Below are 15967 nucleotides of genomic sequence, written 5' to 3'. Positions count from 1 at the left end.
TTCCCACTGCCAACAAAGAAGCCAGCTCTACATGTACAACAAGTGTGATTGTTCTTCCAACAGCCACATGGCTTCTACTAGTGTTGGTTCTGCAGCAGGGGATACTGAACACATCACCCTCCAGATGTTGCTGAACCACAACTCCCATCATCTTGGGTCAATGGTCATGTTAACTGGGGCTCATGGGAGTTGTAGTTTAGCAACATCTGGAAGGCCATGGATTCCTCACCCAGCATTTATGCGCACACAGAAATTTAATAAAATAACAACCAATCCATTTAGTGTAAGAAAAATTATTCTTGTTTAGTCTATAATAAAATGGTCATGACAACTAGTACTATTACAATTGCCTGAGGAAAAAGTCTATGCATGTTTTATTGCCAAGTCAGCAGTTTTATAGTATACAAAAACATTTTTAAAGGATGCAATTTCATTATTCCAGGTAAAAAACTACATTGCACTTTGGAGCGAGATTTTAAATCCCATGTTAAAGAATGATAAAATATGGATTTGATACTTGGTTATATCATTTCAGAAGACAAGACAGACTCTTACAGCACTCCAACTGACATTAAACACAAAAAGTGAAATAATTCAGTATACAAATCCTCAAAATTAATACTTTATATAAATGCTCACATTGCTGCTTAAGTGGAGACAGACTGTCTACAGGCTCAGAAACGAGAGTGTGGCTATTGCAGTTAGCACCGTTCATGAATAAAGTTTAGATCAATTGAGTACGCCCTTGAAGCTTTTGGCAGTGATTGTGTGTCAAAAGTATCCAAAAATACACTGCAAGCTAAAGGGCAGGAGGTCCAATATCCTCTCCCTGTGTGTATTAAGGCACGTCTGCCAATTAGTACTTTTTAATAGATATGGAAAGACAAAATAAAAATAGGTTGTGAGGGCACAACCCTTCCTTATGTTAGCTATAGTGCCTGCATGGGAAGAGGGAATCTTATGCCTTTAGAGTCTAAGGAATTACGATTTATCATCATAGGCGATGGTAATTGTTTTTCTCTCCCTCCCAACCTTGGCATATTTATGCCCATCATACCTGCATGCTCCAACCTTAGGTTCCATGACTGTCAGATGGCTGCTGGTGGACAGTCATTTGGGAGGTGCACATAGACCAGGGGTGCCCAAACATTTTTAAAAGAGGGCCAGATTTGATGAAGTAAACATGCATGAGGGCCGACCAATGTTGTTGAGCTTGAAATTTACCCCAAAGTTGTTGAAGTTTTTTTTTAGGATTTTATCCCAGGATGTATACTGCTGCCACGGAGGCCGGATTAAATTGACTGGTTGGGCCGGATTAGGCCCCCAAAATGGGACTTTGGACACATGCCTGATATAGACCAACGAGTCCCTTAACAGCCCAGGAAAGTGCATGCTAGAGGGGAGGGGACTAGGGCTTTTACGTGCTACAGAGATACCCCTCTCACCTGTGTGAAGGGTAGCACTTCGCAATCTTGGAAATAGCACAGTTTTCCTGATAAGGGTGGTTATCCTGATACAAAAGGCAGCCCCATCCCACAATTCATCTCCACTGCATTCTGTGACTGGCCTATATCCCCACTTTTTCCCAGCGCGAAATAAATGAACCCATGAAAATCCTTTGCATTTCTGGGTGTGCACTCTATCTGTGTTATTGATGCAGACTAGGAAAGATCTCAAGTTAAAAGGCTTGTTGAAGGAGGATGGTGCTCAGGTTAGGTGCCAAAAAGATAACAGAAATGGTGTTTGTCTAATATTCAAGAGGAGGGAATTCCAAAAGGTAGGAGCCACAACACTAAAGGTCTGGTTGTTGTGTATTTCATAGAATTGACCTTCTGATACGATGGTAACTGCAGGAGGCCCTTGCCTGCAGAGAACAGTCACTAAATTAGAAGATTATCTTTCAGGCATTATGTACATTCTGTTTGCAGATACTTCTTAGTACTGTGCTCAAAACTGAACTGGTTCATTTCCTCTTGAGCTAGCTCTCCTCAACACTCTTGCGATCATCAATATTTGATCAACCCCACACCATATTGTTACTTTAATTTTTATAATTTCTTTGCTATTACCATATGTGCTCAAATGAATACAACAACTGAAGTGAAGCCTGGAGGGGGGGGGGCACATATTTTTTTTAAAAAAAGTTTCATTAAATAAAGGGTTTAAGAGCCCAGTTGGTCAAGTCAAGCAGGGAGTCTGAGAAATTGGATTCTAATGCATTTTAAGCAGTAATGTGGGCCATTAACAAGCCTCCACTTACACACATCAGTCTCAAAACAAACCATTCCCGCTTATTCCGCAGCCTATGTACAGAATGCTATAGAATTACAGGGTAGGGCAATACAAACTTTGCATGCTTATGGACATCACTACACACTTCCATAAGTTTGAAAAGAAGGGGACAAGAGGACACAATTGTGCAAGCATGCCTGCAGAGCAGTGCTTGAGTGTGGGTCCACAGATGCTGCTAGACTACAACTCCCATCGTCCCCAGCCAGCTTTGCTAATGGTCAGGGATGATTCAGGTAGTAGTATATCATCATCTTTGGACGAAAGGCTGAAGAACACAGCCTTTGGTGAAGTGCCATCTTGAATCCCCTTGGCCCAGAAGGGGAGTTCTATAGCATGTATTTTTATTTTTATTTGCACCAAACACATAAGAAACATCTTTGAAACCTTGAGATTTTGACCCAGGTAGTCTATGTCAATTTTCTTTCTTGATTTCCGCATTTAAAATAGTTTTTCATCTGTCACAATAACGTGCCAGTAGAACACTGAGCTTTACTGAATCTAAATGAAACTGGAACAGTGAAGGGGAATACATAACACAGCAAAGCAGACACATTAGTCACAGTTCATACTCTCAAGGGCACATTGCTCAACAACTTTATAGCACTGCGCCCCTCTTTTGACCTCTAGAGACCATTTTATAACAGCTACATGGTTGTTGCCGCAAGATGGAATGGGCAGATTTCAATTTCCAGGAAGAGACTTGCTATAATATAAGCCAAAGATAGGAAATAATTCCCTATTTCAGGGCCCTTAACTGCTCGGAAAAGGTTAACACATGCACAAAGTAATCCAATGCCTATGCATTTATGGGGTTTTGGTTAAGTAGCAGAGCAATGACCTGTGGCCAAGACAACTATAGCTGGAAAGAGAACATTTGCAGGCCTCTCCAGAACCAGGCTGAATGGCTCTGACATTTCCAAACATACCGTTTAAAATAAAGTTCTAAATCCTAGACTAAACATTGGCAAAGTCATTTGTTTACAATTTCATAGATAAGTCTATGGAGTGACCCAATAAGTCCAGAATGAAAAACTCTGGAATTCCTGGTGTATGTAAATAAAGACTGCACACCCCAACCCCCATGTGCATTGGTCTATCAGAAGCTAGAAAAGCTTCTTACAGTGGTGCCTCGCAAGACGAAATTAATTCGTTCCGCAAGTCTTTTCGTCTTGCGAGTTTTTCGTCTTGCGAAGCACGGTTACCCATAGGAATGCATTGAAAATCAATCAATGCGTTCCTATGGAAACCGCCTTCAGACCAGGTCCGGGGACAGAAGTCCTCCGCTGTCCCGGGGTTTTTAAAATGCTGGTGGGCGGCAGCGCTGCCGGGGCTGCCAGCATTTTAAGATCGCCCCGGAACAGCGGAGAAGTCTCCGCTGTCCCGGGAAGGCAGGCGGGGGGAAGCAAAGACTTTCGCCCCCCCCGCCGGCCTTCAGACCAGGTCCGGGGACAGTCTGTCCCCCGACCTCTTCTGAAGGCCGGCGGGGGGGGCGAAAGTCTTTGCTTCCCCCCGCCTGCCTTCCCGGGACAGCGGAGACTTCTCCGCTGTCCCGGGGCGATCTTAAAATGCTGGCAGCCCCGGCAGCGCTGCCGCCCACCAGCATTTTAAAAACCCCGGGACAGCGGAGGACTTCTCCGCTGTCCGGGGCGATCTTAAAATGCTGGCGGGCGGCAGCGCTGCCGCCCGCCAGCATTTTAAAATCGCCCCGGGACAGCGGATGAATTCTCTGCTGTCCCGGGGCGATTTAAAAGCCCCCGGGAAGGCAGGCAGGGGGGACAAAGACTTTTGCCCCCCGCCCGCCTTCAGAAGAGGTCCAGAGGGCTCTACAAGCTGCGGATAGCTCTTAAGCAGAGCGCCCCTCGCGTGGGGCAGCAGGCTGCTATCCGCAGCCTAGGCGGGAACTCTTCTGAAGGCTGGCGGGAGAGAAGGGCTTTTCTTCCCACCGCCAGCCTTCAGAACAGCCTTCTGAATGTTGGCGGTGGGGAGGAAAACCTTCCTCCCACCGCAAGTCTTCAAGACAGGTCCGGGAACAGAGGAGAAGCGCTGCGCACCTTCCCCTCTGTTCCCGGACCTGTCCTGAAGGCTTGTGGTGGGAGGAGGGCTTTCCTCCCCACCGCCAACATTCAGAATGCTGTTCTGAATGTTGGCGGTGGGGAGGAAAAACCCTCCTCCCACCGCAAGCCCCGGGAACAGAGGAGAAGCCCTTCGCGCCTTGTCCTCTGTTCCCTGACCTCCCACCGCAAGCCTTGGGACAGGTCCGGGAACAGAGGAGAAGGCGCGCTGCGCTTCCCCGCTGTCCCCAGAGATTTCCCTATGGGCTTTCGTCTTGCGAAGCAAGCCCATAGGGAAATTCGTCTTGCGAAGCCGCTAAAAAATCGGAAAACCCTTTCATTTTGCGGGTTTTCCGTTTAGCAAGGCATTCGTCTTGCGGGGCACCACTGTATTTTTATGTGTCTGTCTGGTACAGCCCTGTCAAGTGCCTTATGGGCAGAGAGAGATTAACCTAGCAGGTTAAATTATTTCAGCTGGGTGTGCAATGTGGCTGTTGTCTCAGGATAACAGGTCTGGGACAGTAGCAACCAAAGAGGAACAGACTCTCTCGGAAGGTTGGCTCCCCTTCACTTTCTAAGCAGATGTTGCATGGCTACTTGTCATGGATGCTTTTTAGTCAAAAGGAGGTTAGACTAGACTGTTGGCTATTTGCAGTATGGTAGCGCTGCAGAGAGCTTGCTGGGGAGACCATGCATTAAAAAGGGACTCAAGAATAACTTAAACAAGGTTTTAATAACAAAAACAAAAACTCCATTTACACTAAATACATCAACAAACCAGACCCAACCACCAACCCATCCCCCAGGGTAATGGGAGAGCTAGGTGCTGCTCCTTATATACTACACCCAATTGCTGACACAGCTTAATCAATACAACTCAGCAGCACCTGTAAAGCTGGGTCTCGTCATTTTGCTCTGGCCCTTGCTCTGGCCCCTTAAAGACATACACATTGGGTGGAACAATGATGAACCTTTACATTTAAAGAAACCATTCAACATTTCCCCTGTGGTTCATCATTATGGAACAGAAACATAAAGCATATTTTGTACATGTCTTTCATGTGTAACCTTTGGAAGAGCTTTAGTAAAAATGCCTGCAATTTGATTGTCACCTGGAACATATTGAAATACAATCATTTCATCAGCAATTAGTTTCTTTACAAACTGTAAACATAATCTTAAGACTCTAGTGCGCTGTGTATTGGTTTCTGAACATAGGATAGCGAGTCCACTCTGGGAATCAAGGTAAACTCTTACTGGTAGTGTTACTTGCATCTGTAGGTCTGCAAATACTTGCATATACCATTCTATATCACGAGTGGCCTGAACGCATGCACATAATTCACTCTCTGTTGTGGAGAGACAAATAATGGTTTGTGTCTGGGACTTCCATTCAAATGGACAACCGTTATAACAAAACACCATACCAGACACACCCCTGCAATTATTTTGTTCCACTGCATGAGATGCATCACAGAAAATTTCAAAACCTTTGTCAATACTTGTTGTAAACTGCAACCTATAATGTTCGGTATGTTTAAGGTACATTACCACTCTCTTAAGAGCAGAGAAACATTGCTTAGTGGGCTTTTCCACAAATTTTGCCAGAAAGTGAAAAGCATAAGTTATATCTGGTCTTGAGATTCTTTGAATGAAATTTAGCTTGCCTATAGCAGAACGATACAAAGTTTTATTAGGAAATGGCTTATCTTCACCTGTAAAGGTGAAACCACACACCATAGGTGTTTCCTTCCTATTTGCATTCTCTAAACATAGCATTTCAACAAGATCATCAATTTTTGCAGTTTGATGAACCAGAAAAGATCAATTTTTGCCTTTCTCAATTTGCATGGATAAGTAATTTTTAGCTATGCCTAATTCCACCACATCAAATTTCTTCTGTAACTGTGATACTACCTGTTCATATTCCTGTTTAGTGTTTGTAGAAATTAACACGTCATCTACATACACACATATTTTTGTTACAGATTTTGCCCTTTCCTTTATAAACACACAATTGTCTGCCTTTCCTTGTGAAAAACCAATATCCAGCAATTCTTTTGCTAAAGTTTGGTGCCAATTCCTTCCACTTTGGTGCAGACCATAAAGGGATTTATTTAATTTGCATACCAAACCTTCAGCGGCGTCTATGCCTTCAGGAACACGCATAAAAATTTGTTCTTTTAGATCTGCAAACAAATATGCAGTTTTTGTATCTAGGTGATAAACAGAATCTCCACGTTGTGATGCATCTTTTAACAAAAGCTTAACTGTTTCATATTTTACACTTGGTGAGTAACACAAATCATAATCTTCGCCTGGAATTTGTTGAAAACCCCTAGCAACTAATCTAGCCTTGTACCTTACAACTTACAATTTAAAGAAACCATTCAACATAGACAACCCTCTATGACTCTTGACTGTGTAAACAAACCACACTTTGCCTGGTGGTGCCATTTAAAAGTGAAGCACTTGCTCTGTGCTCTTCTGAAGATAATGTTTGTGGCAGTTTTGTCTTCCACCATTACTTTTAATTATATTGTCATGTGGGAAGTGATTGCACAGAGATGAAACTCCACAACGATCCCCATTATTCAGCACAGTGCATTTGTTTTGCTTTTTGCTGGATGGGCATTTTTCTGCTTGTTGCAGTGTGGAAATGCTGCTGTGCCCCTTTTTCAAGATGAAGGGACTCATTCATTCCCTACTTTTCACCAGTAATACTTCCATCACTTCACAGCACACATGCCCTTTTAAAATGGAGCAAATTATAGCAGTGAATCCTTTTCCATGAAGCAGGCAGCATATAGTGCAAGCGCTGGATGGGCCTTGCAGGACTACATGATGTGGGAAAGCAGAAAAAGACTCATCTCAGACTGAAAGTCTTCGGAGCCACTGCAAGTCAGTTGCCAACTTTGGGCAAAGGCGGACCAGTAGCGTGGAACAGTGCAAAACAGTGTCATATGCTCAGAAAATGCAGAACTATTTTTAATCATACAGTCCTAGACTTCTATTAAGTGAATGGTACACTTCGAATCTGGGATGACTAATTGTCCGTCATCCAGTCCAGAATGATTAATACTGAAGTGCTTTATCTCAAACAGAAAGAGGGTACTTTGATTCTCTTCAAAATTTAATAGAAGTCTTCTCATCTAATTCAAAACCTTTGTGCATGATGTCTGTTGAGTAAGCAATGAGATTTTCAGATTCACGACATTATTCATATTTCACATGCAGGTTACATGATTCAAGGGCAACAAAACAGATGTACGTGCGACAGAGTAAGAGTGCATAAACACAAATGTTTTACTTTCTATAGTCAAATAGATGAGAGCAGAAAATCACCAAAGTGACTTGCAAGGTTGCCAATTCCACAGGGCTCTTACTTGTGGAATACATTTTTTAAAGGCTTGCTGCAAAAAATGAATACACATATCCCACCTTCCCTGCAGGGAGTTCAGGGCAACATACATAACTCTCCCTGCTTCCCTTTAACTGCTCAGTTGACAGGGGAACAGCTTAGAGTGGAGAAATGGAGGTTGGACAGCAGACAAAAGTTATTTTTATGGAGCCTCACTCAGTTGATCACTGGGCCACATAAGATTAAGCAGTGGGACAGAATCTGCACAAACTGCGGTCATAATATGCACATTCCCAAAAGCCTACTGGGGATTATGCATATTGGCTGGGAAACACACACAATTCCCTCTTAACAGTTGGATTATGAGCACATTCTCCATGAGGTCTGGTGAAGGTGCACAATGTGCTGTTATGCATATTAACCACTCAATTTACATTCCACCTAACAGAATGATATAGACAGATTACAAAATCTGTGCAGGTAGGAGGAAAAAGCAGTAGCCAATCCACTTTACCTGACATCAAAGTTGGCAATGGTAGGGAAATGCAACTGTTAACAGGAAATATGTTGTACTTATTATAAAACACTGTATTTCTTTTTTTATGCTTAATTTGCTGTAATCATTGGCAAGAGCTTTTTAATGTGCCCATCTTTTAATGTGCCCATTTTTTTTAATGTACCCATCTAAATTCTGTAGGGAACCTCAAGTCAGCTTTGATTTGTGTATCAGTGGGAAAACTGATTATTTGCTTGCGTCACAGGAGCAGCAGAGATATGGATCAGGAAGGAGTCTTTCAAATTACCTAACTCTCTTCTTTAATCAAATGCCAGCAGCATAGCCTCTTGACATATCTGATAATACAGTTTACACATTATGTACCACAACTAGGAGTTGCGGAACTAACCAGTTCTTTTTTGTCTGCCTTTTTTAGAGTGGTATACTGAGGAAAACCAACACCACTTTGAGAGCACTCAGACAACTCATTTATTGAAGCTGTGTCACCCAGAAATAAAAGAAACTTAAAACAAAATGGCTCTGTTGAGAGTCCAGGCATAAGCATCTAAAGCAGCATTGTTTACAACGGTACTTTGTGAGGTTCCCTAGGGGATGGGCTATGAGGTTGGAGCAGGTGGCGCTGTTAAGACAAAATGAAGTATAAGTGGCAGCCAAAGGAAATGTAAGAGTGAAGGAAGGAATCAGGCATAAAATAAAGGCAAAGTATAAGAATCACAAAAACATTAAATAAAAAAGGAGTGTTTAAAGTATCACCAATTTTGTCAAGCAGAATCAGAGAGATGTCTTGTTCTCATTTTCCCTTTGAAGCCTTAAGAATGCCCCCAGCGTAACATCTCAGACTCAAAGCAAGCTCAAAGCAAAGCAATTTTGGACAAGGATAACACTTCTTTCTCCAGGTCTGTGTGTCTGTCCCATTGTTTCTACCGAAGAACATACAGCAGAGTTCTCCAGGCACCAGTCTTCTCTGATGCTTTGCATTTTAAGGGTAAATGCAGAAGACGTGTACTCTCACTTTTACTGCTCCCTCTGAACAAGAGGTGATGGGAAGTAGGCGAGCCATGACTTCACCACAGATCTGACACTGTGCATGGTGACTGATGCATCAGGCAAGGTGCACACAGTTAAGTTACAGCGAGAAGGAAGCTTGCCCACATCAGAATGCACACTACTTGGTTGGATAAGGCAGTGACCTGGGACTCCACAACAGGGACTGGCCTTCAGGGTCCACACCTTCAGCAAGCTGTTTTGAAAGTATGCAGCATTATATAAAAATCAACACCCGATTATGTCCAAGCCTCCTCTCCACAACAATCAATACAGAGCAAGTAGCAATAAGACGCCAGATTTGACCCTGGAAGTGGTTATATTTCAGTTTCTGGCAGTATTGACCCTGGAAGTGGTTGTATTTCAGTTTCTGGCAGTATAAATAGTATGCTAAGTGCTTGGGCATCCCCCTGGGGTGGAAGGTATTCTGGTTACAAGATTACGAACACCTCTGCTTCAATAACCTTAGCTAAGAGAGAGCTCTGTAATCAATACATTTAAGTTCTCTTTCAAATAAAAGATGCATGAACTTCCACTTTCCACTAGCTATGCTGGCCGAGAACAGGCATGCCGCTCCCAGGCTCCTCACTACAGTTCACCTTCTTCCTCTTGTCCCCCTTCATAGCAACCCCAGTCTTGTTCTAGCCCTTGACGTTTCATAGCAATCAGATTTTGGAATCAAAGCACTGTAGAGCTGGGAGTGACCACAAGGATTATCTAGCCTAACCTCCTACAATGCAGGAATCTTTTGCTTGAACCCATGACTCTGAGATTAAGTCTCCTATTCTATCAGCTGAGCTATCCCATTCTCATCCCAGTCCCTCTTCCCACAGTCACCATCACCTATCTATCTATCTCTCTCTCTCTCTCTCTCTCTCTCTCTCTCTCTCTCTCTCTCTCTAAGATGGCATTGATTTTCTTAGCATCCAAGTTGTTTCTATAGGCCTATACCACCATGTTGACACTTATTCTGTAGGGTTTAGCAACCATTCTAGAACAATGGTTTACAAATAACTTTCCATTGAACAAAAGTTCATCTGCCAAGTTCGGTAACAGAATGAAAAATGACTGAGAAGCAGCTTTGCCTGCTATAATGATGGTCCTCTGCCATCTTTCCTGCATGACCAGGTAAGAGTCACAGGTACTTCATCCCGTTCTCACTTTTGACTCCCATCTATGGAATGCTCACCTGGGATCATTTGCACGACAAGTGATATATGTCATGTGTTTTATCTGTTTTGTTGAACTTTATCGTTTAATTGTTATTTTATATATTTATCATTTATATAATATTATTGTTTACACTGCCTTGAACACCCCCCCCCCCCGAGGGGCAACATAAAAATGTTCTCACTTTCTAACTTTCAGAGGCAGACAAAGAAGTCAACACTTTTTAAAGATAAACAAAGCTATTAAAAGATACTGGAACAGCAAACACCAAGTCTCAGAAGTTTGATATATACTTTTGTGTATAATTTTTCATGGGTTGTGGGGAGAGAAGCATAAAGCTATGCGAATGGCTGTGAGGAAATTCCTGTAAATTTACAACACAGGATTTTATTAATCTTTCAGAGGAAGCGAAAAATAAAAACCTTAGAACAAGCTTCTGCTTTTAATGCAACTTAATTATTTAGGTTCACTGTGGGCTACAGCCTGCAACACAATTCTTAACAGCTTGCCTGTTGGATTTTGGTTCAGGATGTTCAAAAGTGGTGGAGGGGAACCATTTTGCTCTAAACCACAGCTCCCTTAACAAGGAATATGAGACACACTTAAGAAGACCCAGGGGACTTTTACACATTAGCAAAACAGGATGGGAACAGGTTTAGGATCTGTTCAGCTGAACTCATAATATGCATTACCTAATATGGTTGAGAGTAGGTGGCAGTTCTCATAGAAAACAAAAAGTCTACCAAACCAGGAATGTACACATGGTACCCTAGAGGCAACTCAACTGTTCTGATGTCTTCCTGCTACTTAAATAAAGGGAGGAATCTCAAGTATGTGACGTATACACTGGGGCAGAGGGGAGGACTCTGAGTACTCCCTACAAAGGGCTTTTCCTGGTGGGCAACAAGGGAGAGCCCTCCTTACACACAACGTATTTTTTACTGGGTGTCAGGGGAGGGGGACAGATACACACAGCACAAGTATGCAATTTGCTATTGCAAATGCATTTTCTCTTACTGATCATTTTCCCTCCCTCTCTCCAACAGAGAAGGTTATTTATCACAGATATTAAGGCTGTGCTCAGAAAAGCTGAGAGTTGTTCGGAGACCCCTAGTCCCCTCACAGTTACAATACCCAGAGGGGTTGAACAATCAATCCCTCTTCCCAGGGAATTCTGAGAATTGTAGCTCTGTGAGGGGAATAGGGGTCTATAGGGGTCTCCTAACAACTCAGCACCCTTATCAAGCCACAGTCTCCAGGGTTCTTTAGGGGAAAGCCATGACTGTTTGAAGTGATGTGATGCCAACCTTAAAGGGGAGCTGGATTCTGGCCAATTGGCAGACCGACTGTGTTATGAAGATGTCTGCAAATGGGACATGAAAGTTGGCAACATCAACCCCACCCAGTGGGACTCTCTTGCAGATAACCACAGTGCCTGGAGACAGACAGTCAAATCATGTATCCACAGCAGTGGCCAGAAGAGAAATGAGGAGCACAGGGAGAAGAAACACCCCGGTGCATCTGTAGCAGAGCAACTGGACGTCTTCATCTGCCCCAGCAACAACAAAACATGTCTCTCCCGCAGCCAATAGTCTGACCTCACCCCCAAGGGCATACTCCTCCACTGTCTCCCAGACAGACTGATGCCAACCAGATGGGGCCCCAACATTAAACTGAAATTAGCAATGTGCATAAACTCTCTTTTAGAACCCAGTTTTTAATCCAGATTGCTGATGGTTTATGTAAAAACAATCAGCCAACAAAATTGGATACAACGGGATAGTAAGAATTCACACTTGCATAGTCCCACAACACACTCCGTAGCTCAAGCTTCAGTTGCAAGTCTCAGATTGGTTTAAATAGGGTAGGCATACGCCTGACATTTCCCAGACACATCCGGTATACTGCCGGCAGTGGCGTAGCGTGGTGGGTGCAGGGGGGGGGACCGGCCGCACCGGGCGCAACATCGGGGGGGGGGGCGCTCGCACTCGCAGCTCTCTGCCCCTACCTGGCTCACTCACTCTCTCTCACTGCAGTGCTGGCTGTGTGAATCCGATCCGAGCCGCCGGGTCGCCGCCTGCCGTGGAGGGGGTGGGTGCCAGGCGTGCGGTGCGGAGAGAGAGCGAGGGACTATCTGGGGGAGGGACAGTGCAGTGGTCGCCCAGCGCAGCGCTGAGCGCGGGAGAGAACCACACCAGACCAGACCAGGCAGCAGCAAGAAGAATCTGGCAGCGGCAGCAGGTTAGGGGGCGCAAATTACTTGCCTTGCCCCGGGTTAGGGGGCGCAAATTACTTGCCTTGCTGACAACCCACGCTACGCCGCTGACTGCCGGTAGCAGTGTCAGGGCAGAAATCGGCAAAATGTCCCAGATTTTCAAATATGGCAACCCTAGTAAGCAACATTTTATAAACTGTATATAAAATAACTATAATGCCAGCTATTATGTAGTTACCATGAAATAGCTTTTAACAATACAAATGCTTGGTTTGGTCTCTTCGTTTTAATTTTAGAGTTTTTCTCAATACTTCCTGAGAAGCGTTGTAAATAACCACTAGTGTGTGTATGGAGCAACTAACTAAAGTGATACAGGTTTTCTGTCAACCATGGTTGACAGTATTCATTAGGTACTTATAAGCACTTTAAATGTTTCATGCAGAGGAGCAATCAGCCTTTATCTTTTTAAGCTGGCCATTTAAAGGTGTGCTTTGGAAGCCAATAAAGATTCCTCAATTAGAAAACTAACTTAAAAGCTATAAACATAATCAATCATGCCGAGCATATCTGGCAATTCTGTATAAACACAGAAATGTGACATAATTCGGTATGTGAGTTGAAACAATTCAACAGCTTGAGAACCCCCATATTGCATGTTTCTATCACTTGCAGCTGCAGTAATTCATTTGAATCTGTGTGATTCCTAGTGGAATTCCAGGTTATGTCTAGCAAGTTACACTGCCATGTGCCAAGCAATTCAGAATGCAAAACAAACAACTATATGCAAATCTAATTTACGCAAGGATGGGGAGGCAGAATTGCCTTGTGCCTATTATTTAACCCTCCCCACCTATTTTAACTTCACTGGAGGGTTCTGTCACAGGGATTCGAACTGCCAACCTTCTGATCGGCAAGCCCGAGAGGCTCAGTGGTTTAGACCACAGTGCCACCCTTGTGTCTCTTTTTACTAACAGTATGGGCTCCAATCAGCATTCTGAGCTGAAATTTCTCAGATGATTTCTTTCTGGCTCCCCTGAAAAGCTGGAGAAGATTTGGCTACCCATGGTAAGAGTAGAAAATGTAGGCCATTAACACATTAAGTAGGCCCTGCTCCATCACTAAGAAGTTACACTCTTATCTAAAGGCTTTTTGAGGTATGTTGGGTTCTCAGGTGGCCAACCTATGACACATCTAAACAGGAGCAGGAAGGGCCAGAGGCTTGGGCTATGGGATAAAGCCAGATCTACACCCCTACCTCCTCCAGTGCTGCCTGTGCCACAGCTTAGTAAGTTAGAAGAAAATCTACCAAGAGCCTTTGGGGAGCCGGAGATGGACTGCCCATGTACTGCACTTTGCATTATTTGCCAAAAGGGTGGGCCACCAAGTAAGGATGTCCAAACAGTCTAATACCATCCTGTATCTTTTTCGTTGGCACTCAGTTATAGGTTTGTTCCTCCTGTTCTATGGGGATTTTTTTTTTTTAAGAACGCATGAGAATTTCTTATTTAAATTGTATAGATTATATGCATCCCCCAATACGGATTTTTCAATGTGCATTTATATTTTTGTACATACTTTTTGCACACTAAAACTAAATTGCAAAACCTAGAAAAGAGCACAATCCAACTGAGAACTGTGTACCAATCTGCAAGCATTTTCAGGACCATGGAATTAGGTCAATCAGCTGAAAAAAAGAGGGGAATGAACAAATCCTTCCTCCATTTCTAGCCCTGTGTGTGCATAATAAATTCACACAGGCTGCTGCTACTAACATGCATTTTCACCTTGAATATAAGCCTGAATGAAAATGCCCTCAACTACACACCTCTGGCAAGAACAGCCATTTCCCTCATCCGCACTTAAGCTACCAGCACTATCCCTCAACCTCTGGGCCAAGGAAGTTAACTCTTCACAGGCTGATCAAGCAGCAGCAATGAGCCATGGAAATGAGGTTAAATGGAAGTGGGGAGCGTTTGCATTCAACCTGTTAGCAGAGCTGGGATTTGCTTGGCACCCACTGCATTTTCAGAAGGAAAATGGCTTAGAAAAATGGAAATGAAAAATATTTTGATGCCTCATCATAGTTTTATGCTTTCATCCTCTTTGCTTTTTGCAGAGAAACACGGTGGGCATTATTAGGCTTGTGACAGACTTCTGAAAGAGGGTAACACCACAGGAATTGTGGTACCTGGATTAAAGAGATTTGTATATTTATCTGTGTGGTTTAGAGAACACTGTCTAGATGATTATGCAAATAGGACACCCACACTGTGAGCGTAGGTAGGAGCTATATAATGGGAGAAAGGCTTGCTGTTCTCCATCAGCGACAGCAGCATCCCTGACTACTTCTGAAGAATTCTACTTCAATAACGCTTAAATCCCTTAGGAGTTCTTCAATGCATTCCCATATAAGAGTTGGCAGCAATGAATAGATATTTACACGTAAAATGTGAGTTAAATTCAACCCAGAGTGAATGATTAAAAATTGCAGTACATTTTGAAATAGCTTCAGATCAGAACACAGTTGTCCAGGACTTTATAACTTCTGCATAAAAAAGGTAAAGCGGGGGATTCTGAACCCTGCCATTAAAAACAAATACTATTAAAACAAATTTAATTAAAAAATAATTAGTAAACACATCAGCAGTAATTGGCAGATAAAACTATACCGAGAGAAAGAGAGCTTAAAACACTTTCCCTGCATTCAAAACATCAGCTCACAGCACTGCCGGTGAATATAGCCAACTCACGCAAATCCTGGCTTAATAAGCCTTTGGTCCAAGCATTTGGTCCAAGCATGGCCTTAATACTCACTTCAGTCATATAGGCATTTTAACAACAATGTTTTTACCTGACAACTATAGGCAGCCTGGTGCTCTCCAGACATTTTAGTCTACGACTTTCCTCAGTCCCATGCTGATTTTTATTCAGCTCCATTTTTAGCATATTCTAATCGAGATAATGGCCAATTTGTTAGGAGAATTGTAAAATGGTGTTGTTTGTACACTGAATTGTACAAACAACATTTAATAAAATTAACATGGTGCTCTTCAAACATTTCTGGGCTCCAGCTCCCCTCATTCCTGACAGCTGACCACAGTGGCTAGGGCTGATGGGAGCTGGGCTCCAACAAGATCTGTAGCAGGCTGTTTTTAGACTACAACTCCCATTATCCCTGACCCGACCACTGGTCCTGGTAGCTAGGGATAATGGGATGTGTAGTCCCAACAGCAGTTGGAGACCCAAGTTTGGGAAACCCTGACCGGGAGGGTACCATATTGCCTACCACTGAAATAAATGGGATTGTGTGTCTGAAC

General features: G+C 43.3%; 2 protein-coding genes across 3 annotated transcripts in view; one reads left to right on the top strand and one right to left on the bottom strand.

The window, feature by feature from the left end:
- Positions 1-10092, top strand: part of KCNS1 (potassium voltage-gated channel modifier subfamily S member 1) — an 81672-nt gene extending 71580 nt beyond the window's left edge. Inside the window, exon 5 of the transcript XR_014566080.1 lies at positions 8637-10092. The gene's annotated coding sequence lies outside the window, so the exon portion shown is untranslated. The remainder of the gene's footprint in view (positions 1-8636) is intronic.
- STK4 (serine/threonine kinase 4) overlaps positions 1-15967 on the bottom strand; it is a 76424-nt gene that overhangs the window by 7838 nt on the left and 52619 nt on the right. The window lies entirely within an intron of this gene.

This window comes from Podarcis gaigeae, assembly GCF_964106915.1.
Source record: "Podarcis gaigeae genome assembly, chromosome: 6".
In the NCBI taxonomy this organism is placed as follows: Eukaryota; Metazoa; Chordata; class Lepidosauria; order Squamata; family Lacertidae; genus Podarcis; species Podarcis gaigeae.
The sequence above is the reverse complement of the archived record's forward strand: the minus strand, read 5'-3'. Positions and strand labels throughout refer to the sequence as shown.